We start from the raw sequence: 20,953 nt of genomic DNA, 5'->3' as shown, positions 1-20,953 counted from the left end.
AAGGAATGATTAAAATTGATGGAAAATTCATAGATTTCCAGCATCACTGTCCCCCCTAATCTGTGCCCCCTTTGAGTCCCTCTGTCTCCCACCCTGAAGGATATATGTACAGGTAGTTCAGCTCAGAAGTGCCTCCCCAGCCCAGGCCCTCATAGAGCCTCCTGGGGAGTGTAGGGGAGGCTTGAGCAGATGCCAGGCAGCATGACACGTAGATTGTTTAGAATTCAGAACTAGGGATTGGTTCTAGGGCTGAACATGTTTACTGCTTGGTATACTCTAGTACAACATTGAATGGTTTTGATGATTTCAACATTGGTTTAAATCACATGGAGGTGTTGGTCATTTTTTAATAGATTGCTGGGCCCTGCCCCCAAAGTTTCTGCTCTGGTGGGTCTGGGGTGGCTCAAGAATTTACATTTCTAACACGTTCTAACAGGTGATGCTGATGCAGCTAATCCAAGAACCCACTTTGAGAATCACTGCTTTATTGTAGCCTTTTTTTTAACTTGGAAAAGAGGGAACATTTTTGTTATTACTGGGTTAGTCTCAAATTTTAATTAAATTTCTATTTACACTCTAATCGTTCAGTTACGAATGACTTTGGGAGCAAAGTGAGTGGTTTTCTATTCTTAAATAGTTTTAGAAAACACACAGGCAAGGAGGTGAACTAGAATTCAGGAGACAGGGGGGCATATGGCCGTGAGCAGCCTTGTTCATCGTGCACATTACTTTCAACTCACTCCCCACTGGAATAAACTGCAGAGTTCCTCACAGAGTCTTGGGAGTTTTATGTACTATTCTGTCACAGGGCACTGTGAACTGTTTCAGGAATAAGGATTTTTATTCTTTCTCCATTTCACTGTTGAGAAAACAGGGACGGAGAAATGGTATTTATCATGCTTTCTTCCTCGTGTGCCAATTCAGCAACTGCTGGCTGAGGTCAAGGCTGTTTTCCTAATCTCTAATAATCATGACATCAGCCTGAGAAATCCAGGACCAATTCTGAAGTCCTTCCCCAAAAGAACCAAGCCTAATCCACCACCCTCAACAAATCCTACAGGGCATAAGATCCATTGTTTTCTGGAATATGTTGACCTGAAAAAAGTATGTTAACATCCAAAAGCTGTACAAATCTCATTGAGTCCAATAGTCTTTCATCCATGCTCAGGAAGCCCCTCATTGCATCTGACACATGCTGGGCAGTGCACAAGGGGAATTATGGTGACCAGACAGACCCCTGTTCCTTTATTAGAGCTTAGAAGACCTGAGAGATGCACCGTTAGGAAAAAATAGGATACACGAGGCAAGGCAATAATTAGCTAAGGCGTGCAGGAAGAATAAATTACACACGTAGAGTTTGAGGAAATTCGCTTCAAGGGTGAGAACAGCCACTGTCCTCACAGCCCTCTGGCCATGGGATTGCAGTGGGAAAGTAAGATCTCAAGGTTTTGCATAGTACGTACTACACCGTTTCGTGCCGCAGAAATTTATATGAAAGAGGTGAAAAAGAAAAGACTTGCTGTGTCTGGAGGGAGCGGGAGACGCACAGTGATTTTGAGTCCTGGGTTGTCCCAGCCGTGTGTAGTGGGGAAGGGGAGCGGAGCTTGAACTACCGAGGCGAGCCGAGCTGGGGATCGCTAGCAGCCCTTGACAAAGAACAGTCCAGGGTGAAATGCCTGCTTGTGCTTCTGCAGGTCTCCTCAGAGGTGATCCAGAAATAGTACAGAGCGAGCCTCATGTTTCTCTCGAACCTTATCTTACTGGTTACTTTCTGTAGCATAAAGCAAATCTAGCTTAGCTTTTTGTTAATGAGTTTAGATGCCTTCTCATTTTAAAACCTGTGAAAAGAGAGGGAAATAGTACGGAAAGGTAGGGAAATTGTTTTGTTTTGGTAATCTCGCACTTCAGACTCTGGCTTCAGCCACTCTCGGACCAACTTGGGGAAAAAAAAGGAAAAAAAGCCTGTTTTGAGCATAAAGACCAATTAGTTAATTTACTTTGTCCTGCCTTCTCAACCTCGCCTTCATGCAGGTCCTTTGAGGAGGTTTGAATTAGCTAGAGCTGAGCTGCCCAATATAGTAGCCATTAGCCAGATGTGGCTACTTACATATACATTTCAATTAATTAAAATTAAATCACATGTAAAATGTAGTTCCTTGCGACATTTCCTAGTAAGCTTCACTAGCCATATTTCAGGTGCTCAGTAGCCGTGGTGGTAGCTGCTGCTGGACAGAGTGCATGGAAACGATTTCCATCATGGCAGAAAGTCTGTTGGACAGTGCTGGACAAGGTAGATGGTTGAGTTTGAGGGGAAAAGCAACAGAGACCTTCTTGAAACTGTGGGATTTGTGTTTTTCTAGCATCTCTAGGTAATAATCTGAATACTGTCTAAGGCATCATGGACATTTGGATTTAGCATCTTTACTGATGCCGCTCTAGTATTATTAACCATTAATTACCACCCACACTGTTCTCAGAGGAAGGACTTATTACAATGCTTTTAAGGGTGGGTGACCAGCACATACAAACAAAGCGTATTCTTGAAGGCCTCCGGTGAGCCTCCCATTGTCACAGACAAGTTTACAGACCTGTGATTAGAAACTCAGAGCCTTGAGTCATAGTTCACTGCTTCAACCATGAAACAACCCACTCCCACCTTCTGTTGTAATCAGAGGTCATGCTTTATCTTTTCGTCATATTATTGCTCGTTAATCTACTCTTCAGCTGAGCATAATGAGGCAAATCATCACAACCTGGTACATTTATGTCAAACATATGTGAATCACACCATCTGTTTCTGGGGTAGAAAAGACCTATGAGATCATCTGGTTTTTAATGTTTTCACTTTTTAAGAGGACTGCCAGCATTTGGGGCCAAACGGAAGGCTTCACATGTCCAAACTCACAAAACTCTTCCCCTGTTCCATTCTGCATGCAAGACAGCTTTCAGCAGCATCAGAAAGAAAACTGCAAACATGTCCCAGAAAGGGACCCTCAGCAAGGAACCCTCCTGCTCCCAGGTGGGGTGTAGGAGGATATTCAGCATCTTTGTCATACCTGTCAGTGTGAAGGGAAATGCAGCTTAGCTAGTATCTTCTATTTATGAAGTGTTGTTTATTTTTTCTTGGAGTTCCATATGTATTGATTTTCTTTTAAATACAAAACAACTCTGAAATTGTCAGGTCAGGTGGTCTTGTCTCCATTGGACGAACGAGAAGATAAACTGAGCCTCTGAGGACTGAGGCAATTTGCCTTATGCCCCCAGTCTAGAGAGAAAACATGCTGCTCATGTGCTTTTTCCTCTGTCCCCAACAGCCACTTGTGACCTGAGCTGGGGCGCACTCAGACCCCTCTCCCAGGAAGGCCTCCCTTCGTGCAGGGGACAAAGAACAGGCCTAAACCCTGTGCCCACGTTCTGCAGGCCTGGGCTCCCCCAGATGAGAAATTAAACTCCCTTCAATATGAGAAATATTCATTGGACCCCATGTATCTATGTCTGCCTGAAATTCTATCTTGAACAAAGTGTTGATTAAAATTACCTTAGGCATTGTACTAATGCTGTACGAAGACCTCCCAAACTAATAGGTATATTTTCTGCATGAAACACTTAGACGTTGAAAGCATTTTATAGACCTCAGCTTATTAATGGCAAAACACCTACTGTTTAAAATCGGAGCCAAAGAAGGCAATCACACATTTGTTGGGACTGCACACAGTTCCCCTCTGCAACTTAGAGCCTGTGCACCGAAGTGAGGTGCCCAGAGGCAATGAGGACAAATGACCAGAAGCCCAGGGCCATGATCTTGAAGGGCATTCAGACCCAAGAATGGGCAGCTCCAAGGAACAAAGCCAAGTGTCAAGAAGGGCCTCAAAGCCCTGTCCATTGTGGACAATAGATCCTTTGTGAAGAAGACCAGAGCTGACCCAGTAGCCTCCTCAGGGGAACCCCCAGGTGCTGGGGTGTCACATGTAAAGAATGGTCCTTGGGGCACCCATGTTGAAGGCTTCTAGGCCACAGAGCAGCTGCCAGACATGACTGTTGTTAGCCGCCTGGAGGGCATTAGCATTCTGTGATCAAGATGCTGTTGATTCCAAGGAGTGTCTTTGCTGTGTCTTCGACAGGCTGGCAGCACCCGATGCCCTCGCCTGATGTGTCTGCCCTCTCATGGGTGTGAGGTACAGTGATTGCCAGGCTCAAGAGGAAGAGGTGGGAGATCCCCCTCACTCTAATCTGTGCTCTTCTCTGTGGTGGTGTTCACGGGAGTCCTCCCTCTGTGATAGAAAAAATGTCAGTGCGTAAGGTTGACAGTGTCTCAGGAATCCTGAGCGTTTTAGTTCGCTAAGTCCATCCAGAGAGATAAGGGTTACTGCTGAGAGACAGACAGACAGACGGTGGCTGGACACTTACTGTGGGCTGTGTAGGGTGCTGGGCCTTTACCTGAACTGGGCCCATGAATCTTCACAGCAACCCTATTTTTTAATTAATAGGACACTGAAGCTCGGGGATGTTACGTAACCCGTGGAAAGTGGCCCACTTCATTAGTGGGAGAGCTGCTGGGGTCTGAACTCTGAGGCTCTTGTTCTTTCTGCTCTACCGGGGGCTCTCCCATTGAACTTGAGCAGTAATCATCAGGGGGTGTGTTCATTCAGATTCTTGAAGATTAGCTCCAGAGAGTTTTCATTCAGTCCGCAGTCACTATGGTTTCGAGGGAGGTGACCCGTGAGTTGATCTTGAGAAATACTGTTCTCTAGCACACTTGCTAGCCCTTCTCAGTTGCGCAGGCTCCCTTCAAAACTTCCTGCCTGTCAGTTGTTGGGCCATGAAAATAAGCAGCGTGGGCGTCTGTGACAACTACACTTTGGTTCTTTGCACTCAAAGGCAGTATTCCTCGTCTGCATTTCCACCTGTAAGCCACACTTAGACCAGTTTACTGGGGTGCGTTAGGGCCTTGCTCCCTGTTGTATTCTTGTTCTTCAGAGGCTTAGAGGTAGTGGCTATGCTAGGAAGCAGGAGAGGTGCTTCGTCTGAGTATTTCCCAAAAGTGCCATTTTTCTGGGATGCCTGGGTGGCTCAGTCGTTAAGCATCTGCCTTCGGCTCAGGTCATGATCCCAGGGTCCTGGGAGCAAGCCCCACATCGAGCTCCCTGCTCAGCAGGGAGCCTGCTTCTCCCTCTGCCTGCTGCTCCCCTTGCTTGTGCTCTCTCTCTCTCAAATAAATAAATAAAATCTTAAAAAAAAAAAAAAGAAAGAACGTGCCACTTTTCCAACAGGTTTTTTAAGGCTGCATGTTGACATGAAGGTTCTAAAGTCCATGGTGGAAACACAGTAGGAAATGGTGTGAAAGCAAACGTGCTGTTGGCAGTATTTGGCCGAAACAGCCGGGATTGGGCAGAGGCCGCAGAAGGGCCCACCCCCAGGCCCATCTCCTGCTCTCAGGATCTACCCTCTTATGCCTGGAGCAGTTCCAGCTGCTGGACTGTGTGTCGTGTTCTGCAGGTAGTTTGGGCTGGCACCCCATTGGGGAAAGACGGAGTGTGAGCAGGGTCAGCTTCCTGGGCACCACAGTCGATTCAGTGCTGTAACAGTCCTGAAAGTCTTCCTAACCTGCAAAAGCAGTGTTACATTCTCAGGAGTTCTTAAGCCAGTTGTTAGACACAACCACCGTTAAAAATTAAATTATGTAAACTTACAATTATATTAAAAATGAAGGTAAGAAGTCCTCAAACTCATCATTTTCTAATGTATGACCACATTTTACTATTCTTTGGGCTCTTGAGGTTTTGCCTGTTGTATCCACACAGTATGGATGCCGCGTGGTGGTATGCTGTGGTATGTGCACCTCCTCCTGCCTCATGTTCCCTGAAATCAGGCTGGTAGCTGGAGGTTGCCTGGGTTGGGAATATTTACACCCTGGAAATAGACAAATGCTACTCATCAGGACTTCCTGTTGAACCCTACTCCCGGAGAGGCAATTGTTTTTTGTTTTGTTTTTTTAAGATTTTATTTCTTTGAGAGAGAGAAAGAGAAACAGCATGAGAGGGGAGAGGGTCAGAGGGAGAAGCAGACTCCCCGCTGAGCAGGGAGCCCGATGTGGGACTCGATCCCAGGACTCTGGGATCATGACCTGAGCCGAAGGCAGAGTCGCTTAACCAACTGAGCCACCCAGGCTCCCGCTGGAGAGGCGATTGTTAACCGTTTTTCAGCACACTACCTCCTTCCAGCTACGGAAGGTACCTTACATAGCAAAGTGTCTGTGGGAAGAAGAGCTGAAAACCAGAAATGTTATTTTGTATCACCTAATTAGAAGTAACTATTTACCATCCTTTGTCTTCTTTTGTGTAAGTATCCTATAAAACAACTCCATGTGCTCCTCAAAGAAAAGGAGCGTAGAAATAAGGAAATCAAACATCAGTGAAGTTGAAAATTTGTCATAAAGCGACAGTGGAACTTAAAAATTAAAACTCAGGGAGTCTTATTCTGGAGTTGAAGCTATCTGTTTTTGTTTTTGTTTTAATTTACCTCCTCTAAAAATTCTCCATCGTTAAACGATCCCTTATTTCTGACCAGCCCATCCTTGGTTTTGTGACCTTTGTTCTTCATGTATTATATGTTGTCTCTTGTTTCTGATTCCATCTGTGTAATCATTTGCCTCCATTTTCCGGCTATGTGGTAACAGGTACTACTGATATATATAAAACCAAGCTTCTGCCGAGTATGTTTTCGTAAGTTTGTTGGCTGACTATATTTCCAGTTGTGTGGAGTGTTCACATCCTTTATTTATCACTCGCTCTTTAATGTTCTTATTAGAGGTTTAGGAAAGCTTTTTATATGATAAAGCTATTAACTCTTTGAATACCATTTGCTCTTGACATTTCCGGTCCCCCCCAATCCCATTCCCATTTTTTATGTTTTATGTCAGCTTTGGGATTTTAATGTTTAGAAATTTTACATTTTTATGTAGTTAAGTTTGTCCTCATTTTTAAAATCTTTTCCTTTATAAACTCAAACTTGAGAAAAAAAAATCCCCATTACAGAGATTTAGTGAATGTTCCATTGTCATTTTAGTCAAAGTTTTAAACAAAGTAAATCCATTATATAATATGTTCCATATCCCACTCTTGCAGGTGATCAATGAAAGTTTGTCAGTAGTTTGTCAGTAGGCTGAAGAAAAAGAGGCCTCCAGTTTAGTTTCTGAGACTGTCATTGGCTTAAAACCAGGGAGCATTTACAGTCACTTTGTAACTCAGAGCCTCAGTTTCCCCTTACCATGATGGTATTGAAGTGATTCTGATATTGACAGTGTCTGGGAGAAGGTGTCATGTGGTCTTGATCATGATGTTGAATGTGAATTTGCAGACAGTCCTTTACAAATGTATATATTTAAAGAAAGTACTTTTGATCTTTTTGAAGTACCCTTAGGGTGGAGACTTAGATAACCAACCAAATCTAAATCCATTTCTCCCCCCTAAATTATTAATGTAGAGTGAGTTTATTCTTACATTTTTTTTTTACTGTGCTAAACAAAACTTACATAGCATGAAATTTACCACTTACATAGACTTTTAAAATATTATTTTAGTAAATAGTTAACTTTTGAGTATTTACTGTGAACAGCATGGTGTTCATATTAATACATCACTTAATCTGCACCACCCTTTTATTAGTTCTTATATTTACAAAGATCTAACTGTAACTCAGCCCTCATGTTTCCTTTTTAAATTTTAATAACTTTAAAATTATTCATGCTCACTACAGAATATTTAAAAAACACAATCTAGCAAAAAGAAGAAAATTGTAGTCATCCATTCCACCACCAAGAGCAAGATAAGCACTACTAACATTGTTTAGTGTATCTCCCTAGATTCTCTTACATGCGTGTTTACATGTACTGTAATCGTGGTAACTTTTTCTTGGTAGATTCACTGTAACTAACTCTTTGTTTTCCATCATTCACATTTTAAACAGTTATGATCTTACAATCAATGTTAGTATTTGTAAAGAGGTGTGCTAGCACACAGAGTTGCTATTCAATCCTAAAATGGATTTTTAAAGAAATGATTCCGGCACAGTCCCTTCAAATGTGGGACATAAAAGTGAAGGTTGTCTGGCAACTAAAGTGAGTCTAATGAGGAATTAAAGGCATTACAAGAAGAGTAGCTACTCATTTCTTTCTAATGCTAAGTGCTAATTATAACCATGGCTGACCATAGTTGTAACAAATCAAGGAAACAAACAAAAATGCTTCCATTAACTCAAAATTCTAGATGTTTGTTTTATTTTAATGCATAGAGAAAGTTAGATGGCTTTTTTTGAAGGGAAGCTTTACTTTCAGAAACAATGAAAAAAATCTTGGTCTTTATTAATAAACTTTCTAAGGTAATCTTAAATAGTAGGAACTGGGAAAGATACATAGAAGAAACAGAGATGCTACAGTTTGGTACATGTCTGATTCTTCTGCAGAGTGAAAGAGGTGGTGGACAGTGGTGTGACAGAGGCCATGTTTGAATACTTTGTTTTTTTCCAGAGAATGGTCAAAGGCCTTGGGGAGATTGCAGAGGTGTTTACCAAAATCTTCAAGCTTCCAGGACAGAGCTTGGATCGAGGGACACCCGTGATTCATTGAAGTGGACAAAAGAAGTGGGAACCATGGGCACTATTCTTGGCAGGGGTGGGAGAAGCAGAGATTGCCAGTTTTACAGTGAAGGAGAGAATGGACTAACCAGAGTAGTTAGGTACTCAGAGATGAAGTCATCTGGGAGTTTCTGGGGTGGAGGAGCAAAGGTAGCCATGTCTGGCTTCCCTTCACTGATCTCTCTGAACCATCTTCCAGGACATGTTTTTGTCATCTTATGAACAGCCCCATTTTAAGAGGGCACCTAGGGCATTTAGGAGGCCAAGAGTCCATTGCATTAGAATGGAGTACAGCCTACAGAGCATCCTTAAATCTGATGAGCAGTTAATCACTTTGGTGAATTTGGCATCCACTTACTCAATGCCAGGTGCATAGAGGCTTTTTCATGGGCTCCAGATTTACTCCATCCAAACCTGCTTTGGTGGGTTCACCATTTACTTCTACTCCCAGGTAGTTGAGGTCACACAGTGAGTCACTCCAGCTTCTGATGTGCTGCTTCCCAGAACGTAGTTGGAGTACTCATGCTGCTGGCTGCCGGCTCTTCAGTTATTGCCAAGGATAAGCAGAGTGCCTGGTCTCAGCAAGCAATCCTGGGGTTCACCTGTTCAGTTCTTCTTTAAGCCCAAAGAAAGAGCTCCCCGCACTTACTATGCCTGTGGTTCCCCAACCTCTCTGCCCGCCCCCATGGCTTTGAGTCCTCTTACCTACTCAGCAACCACCAGTATCTACCTGAGGTGGACTTAGCTTTAGTTACCTAAGAAAACATGCCCTCAAAATATCAGGAAAGGTGGAGGAGAACCCTCTGGATTAAAGAGACTTAAGGGACACTTCAACCAGTCATAGTGTGTGAATATTTTTTCTAAAAATTGTGTGTATATATATATATGTACACACATATACTCATAATTATATTACATTATTATATAATTACTTGTTTGGAAATTAGTATGCTGACTGGGTATTCCATGATATTAAGGAATTACTATTCGTTTTGTTTTAGGCATGTTAATGCATTTTTCTTTCTTAAGAGTCCTTATTTTTAAAAATATATACTGAAATAGTTACTGATGAAATAATCACGTTTGGGATTTGTTTTAAAATAATATGAGACAGAGAAGTGAGTGGGGTACACATGGACCAAAATTGGCCATGTGCTGATCATTGTTGAAGCTGGGTAAATCCATAGAGGTTCTCTACATCGCTTTTCCCACTGTGGTATATGCTTATAGTTTTCCATAAGATCTTGCAGCACCAGGCTGGCTCAATCCAAAGAGCATGTGACTCTTGATCTCAGGGTTGTGAGTTTGAGTCCCATGTTTGGTGTAGAGATTACTTAAAAATAAAATCTTTTTCAAAGATAATAATTTTCCATAAGATCTTAAAAAGAAAGTGTCCTCAAACCTAAGAAAAATAGATTAAGAACTACAGAAAATTCAAAGGAATGTAGTATTCTAATTTTCTTGAATGATGAAATAGATTATCATGCTTGTATTAAAGAGGGAGACAAAGAGTAAAGAATAGGAATGGGATACTTTGGTTCCATACTGAAATAATTCATTCATGTTCTACACTTGATTTTCCCCATTACATTCAGCCCATTCCCTATTCAACACAGAGATGTTGAATGACTGGTATCCAGAAAGATAGGAGAAAAAAAAAAAAAAAACCCTGAAAACTTTGGTCTTCAATCCCACCATCAGAGGTGGGAGTTGTAGTTAAGTGAGAGAATCTAATACTCTCTTCCCCACCCCACCTCACCCCACACACACCCAGGTTTGTTCTGGAAAATGCCATGGTTGTGGCATAGCCTGATTTCAGCAGGGCAGAGAGCAGATTACAGAGGGGGCAATGGGAGACCACACGGCATTCATGGTCTTTGGAATCTACTCCTGACTCTACCATTTACCAAATGTTGACCTTTGGCAAGTTATTTTACTATAGTTTTTCATCTATAAAGTGGATGATAATGGTGAAAAATTGTAAAGGTTTTAGTTCGGTTGGAAACTAAACATGGATGCCTTAGTAGAAAACATTTACATAAAATATCAAAATGCCATTACATAGTAGATACTCAAAAATAGTAGCAATCATTATTACTATAGATTTGAATGTTAGAGTATCATTCCCTCAGATTAACGCAAACTACCTAGGGATCCATAACCACATTATAGAGATGCAAGATGGAGATGACTGGCTGGAATGGCTGTGTCAAAGAAATTACCAGGATGTTGTCATAATAGACAAGCAGGTATGAGCCTAGTAGATAGTGCTATATATATTTTAAGATTTTACATGAATTTAAGCTATATTAACATATGTTGAGTAAAAAAGACCCAAAAAAGTAATTCTCTTATTTTTCAAAATGTTAGGGCAATGACAGAAATCCATGAACTATCTTATGGAATTTATTAGAAGGAATACAGATATTTCATGTAACTAAGGCACAGGAAGAGTATAGGATGCCTGTGCAGGCCTTGGGAACATCTGAGATTAGAGACTAGAATAGCATCAGGAGACACTAGCATGTCTCTGTCTCTCTCCCCTCACTCTTCCCCCTCCTCTCTCTGACTTGCTTCTCTCTGCCTGTCAATTAATCATTCTCTTTTGCTGAAGATTTATTTCCTTCATGGACAGGAAATATGGTACTAGCAGCTTCAAATCTTGCATCTCTTATCAATAGAGATTTATTCCCCCCCCCCCAATTCAATGAAAAAATTGCCAGGGAAGAACTTTGATTGGTTCAAATTGAGGCAGGTGGCCACTGCTTGAACCAATTATCTGTGGTCACAGGGTGGAGTGATTTAAGAATGAAGCATTTCTAACTAGAATCCCATGAGTGAAGTCAGGGAAGTAATGTTTCCCAAAGGAAGGCTGATATTCTGGGCACACAAAACAATGTCTGCCTATTGCACCAAGATCTGACCAAACACTAGACTACAAAGTGTTATTAAATTCGGGCTTAGTCCTTGAGTCTTAGGATAGGAATGGAATGCTAGAGAGAGGACAGAGGAGATAAATAGCTAAGAAATGATAAAGAAATAGAATCTATGAGAATGTAAGATGGCAGCCCCTGAAAAGAAAACAAGTAAGTGGCTTTTTCTCTCTTAACAGTGCTAAGCAAATGTTTGTCCTGATAGTGTTAAGCATAGAGGAGTCAGAATGTTATTTACCTCCAAGAGGACAGATAGAGAGTAAATTGGATTTATATTTCAGCAAAGAACCACAGCTTCCCATTTATAAAGGTATTAAACATCAAAATAAGAACTTCTAGTTTAGACCTTAATGAAATACTGGGTACTGGAATTATTTTTCTTTAAAAACTGGATAAAATATGTGAAGCAAGTACTTTCAGGTATTGGAAAACAGGACAGACTTGTGATTGTGGATGTAACCAAAAGATACGAAGTAAACTCAAAATTCATCTCAGCGCTCTGCCTGGGCGCACTTTACAAATTGTGGTACGGGGAACCAGGGCCCAGAAAGGAGCATTTTGCCTGATAGAGGAAACGGACTTTATGCTTCTGGGATGACTGGCATTTGTGGAGCTGGGTCCTGGAGAGAAGGGATCTCCTTTAGTCTTTGGCTAAATACTAAACTATGCATGAATATGGTGGAAATCCATGATACCAAATAGTTATAGTTATGGAAATCTGTGAGACAGAGGAAGGCTCATGGTTTGGGAAATACTGCAGTTCCAATCAACCAGAATGGCGAGAGATAACACCTTGGGCGTTCAGTTGAAACATAAAAAAAGATTGTTAACAGGGGTGCCTGGGTGGCTCAGTCCGTTAAGCATCTGCCTTTGGCTAGGGTCATGATCTCAAGGGATTCAGTCCCTTGTCAGGCTCCCTGCTCAGAGGGGAGCCTGCTTCTCCCTCTACCTCTCCCCTTCCCTGCTGCTCATTCTTGTTCCCTCTCTCTCTCTCAAATAAATAAAATATTTAAAAAAATTTTTTTAAAAATGCAACATAGATGTTGAGGTACTCTAGCCCTAGAATAAGAGCTACTTTTGACCCATTCTAACAAAGCCTAAATCTAAGCCTTGACACGATCAGTTTAAGACTCCCATAAATTAAGTGCCTCTGTAAAGAAACAGGATCCAAATTCTCAGCATTGTCTCTACTGTGCCCAGCATATAGTATAAAATTACCAGACCTTTTAATAAGCAGGAAAATGTGACCCATAACCAGAAGAATAAAGGTTAATAGAAATGAACTCAGAGTTGATACAAATATTGCAACTAGTATATAAGGAATTACAAACAGCTATTAGAAATAGATTGAAGGATTTAAAATAATGTGAACAGTTGTGTAAACTTAACAGAGAAATGGAAACAATAAAAAGAACCAAATGGAAATTCTAGGAGTACAAAATATACCAAAAGGAAAAATCCACTGGATGGGCTTAATACTACATTGGACACTGAAAAAGCAAATACCTGTGAATTTGAAGGCAAGTCAATATCTCAGGGAGAAAAGAGTCAAGACTGAGTAAGGACAGACAAACATATCCATGGAACAGAGAGTGAATGCAGAAATCCACATATGTGGCAGTTGATCTTCAGCAAGAGCACCAAAGCACATCAGTGGAAAAGGCATGTCCCTTCAACAAATGGTGGTGGAGCAACTGAAATTCATGGGAGAAAAAAAAAATGAACGGATATCTATATTTGGTACAATACACGAAAAATAATCTGACATGAACCTGGGACTTAAATATAAAGTTAAAACAATAAGGCTTCTAGAGGGAAATATAGAGGAATGTTTTTGTAAACTTGGGGTAGGTATTTTTAGACAGGATGCAAAGGACTTACTGTAAAAGATATAGTTAGGAAGCTGGACTTCATAAAAATAAAAGACTTATGCTCATCAAAGGATACCATTAAAGAAAGAAATGGCCGAGCCACAGAATGGGAGAAAAATGCTTGGCATTACATATTTTGTTACAAGAACTTTTATTCCAAATATATAAAGAACCGTTGCAACTGAATAATAGAATGTAATGGCGTGGAAAATTAGTTGAACTCCCACTTCACAAAGGAAGACATATAAATGCAAATAAATACATAAAAAATCCTCAGCATCACTAGAAAACATGAATTATAATCCCGAGCTACCACTCTGCACCCACTGGAAAGGCAAACAACACCTAAAGACCAACAACGCCAATTGGTGAGGAGGTAGAGCATTTGGAACTTTCAAACATTACTGATGGGGTTGTAAAATGACAGAATCACTTTGAAAAACTGTTTAGCAGTTTTTTTATAAAGTTAAAGGTGCATCTACCCTGTGGCCCACCAAGTCCACTCCCAAGTATTTATGCAAGAGGAAGGAAAACATATATCCACAATCTGACACATACAAAAATGTCCACAGCAGCTTTAGACATAAAAATCCCACACTGGAAGCAAACCAGATTATCACTCAACATCAAAAAGAATAAGAAAAATATGTTGCTTATACAACAAAATACCTACCCACTGATAAAAAGGAATGAACCACCGATATAGTTGACATTGGTTAACCTCTAAAATATTTTGCTTCATTAGGCACAAAAAAATACATACTGTAGGATTCCAATCATATGAAGTTCTGAAACAGGCAAAACTAATCTAGGATATGAAAAAATTAGGATCGTGCCTTCATGGTGGGTGGGGTCAGAGGAACTGACTGGGAAGATTAGGGAATTTGCTGGGTGATAGAAATATGCTAGATCTTGAGAGGAGTCTGGGTTACATGGGTGTATGTATCAGAAGACATCAAACTAGACATTAAGATATGCACCTTTCACTGTACCTCAATTAAGGTAGAAAAAAGTTATTGAAAAAAAAAAAAAAACAGCAATACCCAAACAGGCTATGAGAAAAGAGAGCTCCTTTTAACAATCCACATACCTGTGGTAGAGCTTGTTAGAAGGCAGACGAAGACCTTTTAAGGCAACAGCAGATGACCAGTGAAGATGACTAACTTCTGGTTCACCTCTGGATTAATCCTTTGGGTTCCTCTTTGGTTGTGTGTGATCTAATATGTGAGGGCCAAGATCTGAGGGACAAAATGTCTGGTAACTCAGAAACCAGGGCTCCTTTGTGAGGACTCACTGGGCAGGGGTGGGGAGAGGACATCTTTATTTAATCAGCTTACTGGTTGCTAACAAAATACTCTTCAGAACAACCTAAGAACTAAAGAGATGTGGGGCGCCTGGGTGGCTCAGTCATTAAGCATCTGCCTTCGGCTCAGGTCTTGATCCCAGGGTCCTGGGATCGAGCCCCACATCGGGCTCCCTGCTTGGCGGGAAGCCTGCTTCTCCCTCTCCCACTCCCCCTTCTTGTGTTCTGCTCTTGCTCGCTCGCTCTCTCTCTGTCAAATAAATAAATAAAATCTTAAAAAAAAAAAAAGAGATGAAATGCCAGATTACTTGAAGATGGATTCAGGAGACCACACCAGTCTACAGGAGGGGTTCCCTGAAATTTACCAGGAACCCCACACATTTTGTTTTAATCATTCTTTTGAGTTTATTCCAGTTGTTCTACCAGAGTTGCTGAAATACTATAAAATAAGTAATGTTCAATCCCCCTGTGAGTCCTCTCTCAGGCAGAAGTATTGTTAGTGGTACAAGGCCCAAGAGTTGGGTGGTGAGGAAGAGAAGTATTTTAATATCCTGAATAAAATGCCCCAGTTTAAACAAAGAGACCAGGGTCATCCCCAGGATTGAGATTTTGGTGTCCCTTCATTAATGCCTGGAAGGTGATAGACCCCAGTGAACACTTCCTAGGATACCAGGAGCAGAAGGGAAGAAGACTGCCCACACACCATCATAGACAAAGACCATTAAGGGGGAGGCCCTGTGAAGGCCACGGGAGAACTGACATCTTTGTTTTCGGGAGTATGAAGGGCCCTCATCTCTGGCCTCAGGGATAAAATACCACCTCAGCATAGGCTGTGCAGGCCCTATCAAGAGGAAAGCTTTGCTAGTTACAGTAGGAAACTCCCTGTGGCCCAGATCAGTTACCTTTGATCGTGGGCTTCTGGCTCACCCCAGATTGATTTCTGATGTGCTGCTAATTGTGCTTTGTAAATTAGAACTAACCAAGGCCCGCCAGGAACTGGTAATGTTGGTACCAAGTCACCTACGTAAGTACTTCCCTTGTGTCTAGCCCTGAAGACCACTGGAAGTGTCCTCATGGGGTCATTTAGTAGCTTGTAGACCTACCCCAGGGCAGGGAATGAGCTAAATGGTTTCAGTCAGCCTAATCAAACTCGATTGATCATCAGATCCCAGTTTTTTTTTTTTTTTTTTGAGAGAGAGCAAGCAGGGAGGGGAGAGAGATCCTAAGCAGACTCCACGCTCAGCACAGAGCCCAACGCCAGGCTCAGTCTTACCACCCTGAGATCATGACCTGAGCCAAAACCAAGAATCAGATGTTTAACAACTGAGCCACTCAGGAGCCCCAAAGAGATTTTTTAAAATACAAATTCTGTGCCCCATCCATGGATATCTTAATGCCAACAGACCTGAGATGAGGCCTTGGAGCCTATTTTGGGGGGAGGTTATCTGGTTTACTCTTGTTTGTTTTATTTCTAAGCTACCCAGGAGGTCTTGGAAAGTCTCTCAGGTTTGATATATTCATTTGCTTCTGGATAAGCCTGAACGTCTTCATTCTGTAGAGAAAACCACTGATTTCCCCACCCCCTGCCTGAAACTCTCCATTAACGTTAAGGTCTCCTCACTAAAAAAAAGAGAAAAAAAAGATTCACCCACCAAAGCCCAAAATTTTACCCTGAATTGCAAACTTTTTCTTTTCATTATGTTATCTCCTCCCAGAATGACTGTTATTATGCAAGTATGAGTTGAAGAATATTGAAGTCTCCGCCACCTTAACATGGGTGTGTCTTTCCTATGGTTTCTGTAAGTAACTAGGTGTGCAGAGAGATGGAAGTGAAAGGGAAAAAACTCACCAAGTGGGGAAAGCATCAAAGTGTTTACCTGCTTCATGCTCGGCCCTAGACCTATCTGGACTGGTGAAAGGGTGTCATGTTACTTAAGTCACTAGTGTGATTGGGTGTGGATTGGGTGTGGATTGGGTAGCTGTGCCAGGCAGTGCTTAGAAGGTGAAGTGACCAAGTTTACCCCCACTGTGATAAAACTCAGCCACGCAGATGAAGTGAAAGCCTTGCCAGCCGTCAGCCCCCCTCCTTGCTGACTTACATGTTTGGCGGGTCTGAATTTGTTTGAAAGTGAGTGACCCAGCATCCCGGTGACCCATCTGGGGAGCCCTAAAATCTTTGCTCCCTAGTAGTCATGCTTGCTTCCATTTGGTTCCTCAGCTTCTAAAGCAGGCCGGGAAGCATGTGGACGGGGAAGGAGATGGGAAGTTGCCGTGCTAATGCCAGCAACATGAGGTAGGAGAAATCATAACTGCAAGTAACTGTGCTGCTCGAATAACAGAATCAGTTTAGTATTTCCTACTCTGCTACAGTGTCACTTACTACAACAACAAGTGCACACACAGATACACACTCACGCTTCCTAGCCTTCCCTGGGTGGCTGTGTCTCTTCGGGGCCTATGCGGTTAGGGGGAAACATGCAAGTGGAAAATAAAATAAGTTCAATGTTCTTTAGAGATGATCCACTTTGAAAAGAGCCCTCAGGGCCAAGGTTGTAAGATGCAACAACCTGGCAGTTGGAACAGAATGTGGGGTGAGAGGACAGTGCTTTGCTCCTTCTGTAGACCATCTACTCTGGCAGAATTTCAAGGTAAAGGTCAGGGTAAGGGCAGCTCCCCAGCTCAGTGTTTGAGGTTCCCACCTGCAACCCTGAGGTACATTTCCACATTTTCTCCCTGCCTAACCAGTGCTTTCTGATTCAACCAGACTGGACTTCACATCTTTTCCCAGATATGCTTGGACCTCTCTCATCTCCCACAAAACCATTTCTTCCTCAACCCAGAATACGCTCACCTCCATCTTCATCTGTCAAACTTTGAGCCCTCTCAGAGGCCAAATCTTCATGAAGATTAAGAGATTTCTTCTAGTCAAATCTGCCTTTCCCTCTCCCCTACACTGTCTTACTGTATTGTTCATACCTCTCTCCGGGCCCTTACTGTATTTTGTACCATGTTATATCTGGTCATTTCTGGACACTTACTGGGACAGGATCCTGGTTATCTCTGCAACCCTGCCCCCTGCCCCCCTTCCCCCATACCTAGCACAGCACTCTTTGAACAAAACACCCTCGATTGATCATGAGAACATCCAAATCTGAAACCCCAACTCTGCTGTTTGGTGATGGTGTCATCCATGGGCCAGTTGTCTATCTGGGAGTGATATACAAAATATTTCACCAGTATGGTCAGGCACTCATCAGCCTGAACAGATGCCAGTTGGTCAGATTGAACATCCACCCTCTTGTGCCATCTCATCTGTAAGATACAGTCCCTCCCCAGCTTCCAAGGTGGTTGTGATGGTCAAATGAGATTATGCACGTGAAAGTATTTTATAAAGTGAGAAGTGTTACGCAAATGTAAGTGTGGGTTGTTTAGTGGGACTTCTGGCCCATGTGTGTGGGGTTGGTTACCCTGCCCTTAGCATTTCCTTCTGCTTTGCTCAGAGCAGGATCTCAGGGGCTGACTAGCGAGTTGTTGGTCAGTTGAATAGGACACAAAAATTGAAATCTTGGAATCAACCTGTTGGATCCCACAGAAACTCAGGATGTCAACTCGTTCAAGCATCTCCCCTTACCTTTCAGTTCTGAAAATGTAAATTTTTCAGTAAATAAGTTTTGGAAGACCTAATCAAAATCAAAAGGCTAGAAAATGTTTTTTGAACATTAGTCTAAAGCTATTCTCACTGAAGGTTTCTAATTTTTTATTGGAGTGTAGTTGACGTACAATATTACATTAGTTTTAGGTGTACTACATAATTATTTGACGTTTATATACATTACAAAATGATCACAAGTCCCGTTACCATCTGTCACCATAAAAGTGATTACAGTATTATCAACTGTATTCTCTGTGCTGTACTTTACATCCCTGTAATTTATTTTGTAACCAGAAGGTGGTACCTCTTAGCCCCCCTTACCTATTTCACCCATCCCCCTAACCCCCCTCATCTGGCAACCCCGAGTTTGTTCTCTGTATTTATGAGTCTATTTATGTTTTCTTTTGTTTGTTCCTTTGTTTTAAGGGTTTTTGTTTTCTGTGTTAGATTCCACATATAAGTGAAATCGTAGGGTATTTGTTTTTCTCTGTCTGGCTTATTTCACTTAGCATAATACCATCTAGGTCTGTCCATGTTGTTGCAAATGGCAAGATTTCTTTCTTTTTATATGGCTGAGAAATATTCCATTGTGTATATGCACCACATCTTCTTTATCTATTCATCTATCAGTGGACAAGTAGATTGCTTCTATACACTGGCTACTGTAAATAATGCTGCAATGAACGTAGGGTTGAATATATCTTTTTGAATTACTGTTTTTATTTTCTTCAGATAAATACCCAGAAGTAGAATTGCTAGATCATATGGTATATCTATTTTTAATTTTTTGAGGAACCTCCCTACTGTTTTCTACGGTGGCTGCACCAGTTTGCTTCCCCACCAACAGTGCATGAGTATTCCCTTTTCTCTACAGAATCTGCAAAGAGTTGGACGCTCAAGCAACTAAGCCACCCAGGCGCCCCTTCTTATCTTTCTGATAATGTCCATTCTGACAGGGATGAGGTGATAGCTCATCATGATTTTGATTAGCATTTCCCTGATGATGAGTGATGTTGAGCATCTCCTCATGTGTCTGTAGACCATCTGTATGTCTTCTTTGGAAAAATGTCTATTCATGCCCTATGCCCCCTTTTTAATCAGATTTTTTGGGAGGTGTTAAGTTTTATGAGTATTTTATGTTTTGGATATTGGTACCTTGTCAGGTATATCATTTGCAAATATTTTCTCCCATTCATTAGGTTGCCTTTTTGTTTTGTTGATGGTTTCCTTTGCTGTGCAGAAGTTCTTTGGTCTGATCTAGTTCCAGTTGTTTATTTTTGCTTTTGTTGCCCTTGCCTTTTTTGGATTGTTGCCCAGTCCAAAAAAAATATTGCTAAAACTGATATCCAAGAGTTTACTGCCTCTGTTTTCTTTTAGGAGTTGTATGGTTTTGGATCTTACATTTAGGTCTTTAATCCATTTTGAGGGTTTTGGATCTTACATTTAGGTCTTTAATCCATTTTGAGTTTATTTTTTGTATAGTATCAGAAAGTGGTCCAGTTTCATTCTCATGCATGTAGCGGTCCAGTTTTCCCAGCACCATTTATTGAAGATACTGTCTTTTCCCCATTGTATATTCTTGCCTCCTTCATCATAAATTAATTTACCATGTAAGCATGGGTTTATTTCTAGGTTCTCTATTTTGTTCCATGCAGGTGTCTGTTTCTGCACCACTCTCATACTATTTTGGTTATGATAGCTTTGTAGTATATCTTGAAATCTGGGATTATGATACCTCCAACTTTGTTCTTCTTTCTCAAGATTCCTTGGCTGTTTGGGATCTTTTATGGTTCCATACAAAGTTTAGAATGATTTGTTCTAGTCTGTGAAAAATGTCATTGGTGTTCTGATAGGGATTGCACTGAATGTTTTGATTCCTTTGGATAGTATGGACATTTAAATTATATTAGTTCTTCCAATCCATGAGCATGGTGTATCTTTCCATTTATTTGTGTCATCTTCAGTTTCTTTCATCATTGTCTTACAGTTTCAGAATACAGGTTTTTCATCTGCTTTGTTAAATTTATTCCTGGTATTTCTTTTTTGATGCAATTGTAAATGAGATTGTTTTCTTAATTTCTATCTGATAGTTTGTTATTAGTGCATAGAAACAAAAGATTTCTGGATATTTGTATCCTTAAACTTTACTGAACTCATGTATTAATTGTAATAGTTTTTTAGTAGAGTCTTTAGGGTTTTCTATATATGGTATCATGTCATCTGCATATAGTGACAATTTTATTTCTCTTTACAATTTAGATGCTTTCCTATTTCTTGTCTGATTGCTGCAGAAAGGACTTCTAGTACTACGTTAAATAAAAGTTGTGAGGGTGAGCATCCTTCTCTTGTTTCTGGTCTTAGAAAAAACCTTTCAGCTTTTCACTGTTTGCTGTGGGTTTGTCATATATGGCCTTTATTATGTTGAGGTATGTTCCCTCTATACCCATGTATGTTCAGAGTTTTTGATCACAAGTAGATGTTGAATTTTGTGAAATGTTTTTTCTGCATATATTGAGATGATAAGATTTTTATCATTTATTTTGCTAATATGATATAGCATATT

At 41.1% G+C, this 20,953-nt stretch overlaps 1 protein-coding gene across 1 annotated transcript in view; it reads left to right on the top strand.

Annotated features, from left to right (window-relative positions):
- The window catches only part of RASGRP1 (RAS guanyl releasing protein 1), a 78,968-nt gene that overhangs the window by 5,467 nt on the left and 52,548 nt on the right, over positions 1-20,953 (top strand). The gene's annotated exons all lie outside the window — the stretch shown is intronic.

Source organism: Eumetopias jubatus, unplaced genomic scaffold, assembly GCF_037043125.1.
Source record: "Eumetopias jubatus isolate StellerSeaLion01/CBP00866 unplaced genomic scaffold, mEumJub1_p1.0 scaffold_7, whole genome shotgun sequence".
Classification (NCBI taxonomy): Eukaryota; Metazoa; Chordata; class Mammalia; order Carnivora; family Otariidae; genus Eumetopias; species Eumetopias jubatus.
This window is presented reverse-complemented; position numbering and strand designations above follow the sequence as displayed.